The sequence below is a fragment of the Hordeum vulgare genome, chromosome 7H, assembly GCF_904849725.1.
Source record: "Hordeum vulgare subsp. vulgare chromosome 7H, MorexV3_pseudomolecules_assembly, whole genome shotgun sequence".
Classification (NCBI taxonomy): domain Eukaryota; kingdom Viridiplantae; phylum Streptophyta; class Magnoliopsida; order Poales; family Poaceae; genus Hordeum; species Hordeum vulgare.
In genome coordinates this window covers 544,336,396-544,339,626 of record NC_058524.1, presented here as the reverse complement: position 1 = coordinate 544,339,626, position 3,231 = coordinate 544,336,396, and the positions used below count along the sequence as shown (strand labels likewise).

General features: G+C 42.4%; 1 non-coding gene across 1 annotated transcript; it reads left to right on the top strand.

Moving 5' to 3' along the window:
• Positions 1-235: 235 nt before the first annotated feature.
• TRNAR-UCU lies at positions 236-308 on the top strand. The gene has a single exon. It is a non-coding gene; the product is annotated as a tRNA-Arg (tRNA).
• Positions 309-3,231: the final 2,923 nt, after the last annotated feature.

Genomic DNA, 3,231 nt, shown 5'->3' with positions numbered 1-3,231 from the left:
TCCATTTCCAAAGAGACCGTACATGTTTCCTAAAAATAGGATGTGGAATACACGCATTTTCTTCTGATTCCCATGTGTCCATGATGTGGCCGTATTTTGTTTTGCAAATGATCTGTTTGTAATCGCCATGTATGATTTTCTTTTTCGACAATAATAGCGCTATGCATATCGTATTATAACTGGATTGTTTATCACCGCCGTTAATTAATACGGTAAGGTGGAGAAACGTCGTAAAGCGCTCGTGGCCTAATGGATAAGGCATTTGACTTCTAATCAAAGGATTGTGGGTTCGAGTCCCACCGAGCGTGCGAGAACATTTTTAATTTTGCGGAATGAGACAGCATTACAGCAACACTCCCAGTTCTAAACCTCTATTTTTGTTAATTTTAATCTATAAATGTTAAAGAAACAACCCGGCTCTAAACCTTGGAGCCACGATGGAGCATTCAACAGCATTGCAGCAACACTCCCAGTTCTAAACCTCTATTTTTTGTTAATTTTAATCTAAAAATGTTACAGAAACAACCCAGCTCCGAACCTCGCCGCAACAAATTGGTGAACTACCTACATCCTTTCGGTGTAAAAAAAATGTGATGCACAAGCTTTTATCCATGATCATTGTCTTTAATATGTATAACTGATTTTTTGTTAATCTCAATCTAGAAAAGGAAATCTTTATATACGACACACCGGCCGAGTGATTCGGACGGTCGTATGCTGTGTGTTTGATTTAACTGCTCACACGCATTCTTTACCACATCATTTTCCTCCATCCCAACCTTATCATCTCCGCAGCAGCGCTCCGCCTCGTCTCCCCCCCCCTCCCCCTCCCTCCGCCCCGTTGTCATAGCCCAAGGCCCCAGCAGCTGCACTCCTCCCGTCGCACCTCTCGTTGCATCTCCTCCATAGGATGTTGCTCCATGCGTCGTAGGTCCTCGGCTACGAGCTCACACGTCAGGGCGGCCATGACTTATGAGCTTCACTGTAGACATTGATTGAGGGCGACTGTGAGCTGCTATGAGCGACGCCATCACGTATTGCTACGGGAGAAATCTCACCGGAGCTGCCACGGTTGTCATCGGTGTTGCGATGGAGCCACGATGGAGACCATGCCCCTACGATGGTGGGGGGGGGATTTCTAGCGGTGCACGGGCGGTGCTACAACCACTGGCAGAAATGTTGCGACCGATGATCCAAAAAGCTAAAACCGTTTGATTCGAAAGATTCAACCCTTGGCATATAAAGTTTTCAGCTGGGCACCATGCACTGAAAAAAACTACATTCATTCATATGAAAGCTTCGTCCGTAGTCTGATTAAGCGTCAACCAACGAAATACAAAAGTTTCATCTGACCACTACGAAATAAAAAAGCACACAACCATTATTTTTGGGAATCTTCAACCGTTGAATTGAAAAGCTTCAAACCGCTTTGTAAAAAAAATCAACCGGCCTTTTTTTTGCTGGAAGTAGAAAGAGAGCGGAGGAGTTGCAAACAGTGCTTAAAAATGCTACAACCAGTTGCAAGATTGTTGCAATGTTGTTTTTGAAAAGGTTCAACCGGAGAGACGGCATGCACAACCAGCTATAGCCAAAGGCAATGATATTTTTGTTGCAACCCGTTATAGACTTTTGCTACAATCGGTGACACAAAATGCTACAACCAAACGGCCACACTATGACCAGCGAGGTCGTTTTGCTGGAGCGTGTGAGATCAATTTTGCTACAAGTGACGCATTTTTTGTTGCAACCATTGCCGACATTTGCTACTACCGGTGAGAGAAATTGCTGCGATGACGAAGGCCATGCTTTTACGGCCAGCAAGGCATCTTCCTTGACAGCGACGGAAGACGGCGAGCGCAGACGGTCGGGAGCGAACGCGGGGTTCGCGGGGTAGCCGGCGAGCGCGGGTGACCGGGAACAAGCATGAGGCTGCCGGCGAGCGTGGCAGTCATATTTTACTTAGTATTGTTGCCAAATTCTAGGTATTGACTATAACGAAGTCTTTTCTCCTGTTGTGAAGCATAGCTCTATTCGCACTTTACTTAGTATTGTTGCCATGAATGATTTTGAGCTTGAACAATTGGATGTTAAAACTGCATTCTTACATGGAGAATTAGAAGAGGATATTTATATGGAACAACCAGAAGGTTTTGTTATTCCTAGAAAAGAAAAGCTTGTTTGTAAGTTAAAGAAATCTCTTTATGGATTGAAGCAATCCCCTCGGCAGTGGTACAAGAGATTTGACACCTTTATGCTCTCTCAAGGTTTCAATCGGTCTAATTATGATAGTTGTGTTTACTTGAAAATTATCAATGGTTCGGCTATTTATTTGCCCCTTTATGTTGATGATATGTTAATTGCTGCAAAGAGCATGTCAGAGATTGATTAACTAAAGAAGCAATTGAGTAATGAATTTGAGATGAAGGATTTGGGTGCAACAAAGAAAATACTTGGCATGGAAATATCCAGAGATAGACCGTCTGGAAAATTATATCTCGGTCAAAAAGGATATATTGATAAAGTTCTTCGTCGTTTTAATAAGCATAATGCCAAGCCAGTAATTACTCCGTTAGCTGCACACTTCAAATTATCATCAGCCTTATGTCCTGAGTGAGATGCAGATATTGAGTACATGTCTAGAGTTCCCTATTCGAGTGAAGTTGGTTCACTTATGTATGCCATGGTTTGTTTTCGTCCGAATTTATCTTATGCACTGAGTATTGTTAGTAGATACATGGCTAATCCTGGAAAAGAGCATTGGAAAGCAGTTCAGTGGATTTTCATATATCTGCGAGGTACTTCTAATGCTTATTTACAGTTTGGGAAAACTGGAGATAGACTTGTTGATTTTGTTGATTCTGATTTTGCTGGTGATTTGGATAAGAGAAGATCGTTCACAGGTTATGTTTTCACCATTCGTGGTTGTGCTGTGAGTTGGAGAGCAACTTTGCAGTCTATTGTGGCTTGTTCCACTACTGATGCCGAATATATGGCTATTTCTGAGGCATGCAAAGAAGCTATCTGGTTGAGAGGTTTGTATACTGAGCATTGTGGAGATTCCTCTTGCCCTACCGTATTTTCTGACAGTCAAAGTGCTATATATCTTACAAAGAATCCAATGTATCACGAGAGAACAAAACACATTGATGTCAGATTTCACTATGTTTGAGATGTTGTTGCTAAAGGTGATTTAAAGGTATGCAAGATAGGTACTCATGATAATCCTGCTGA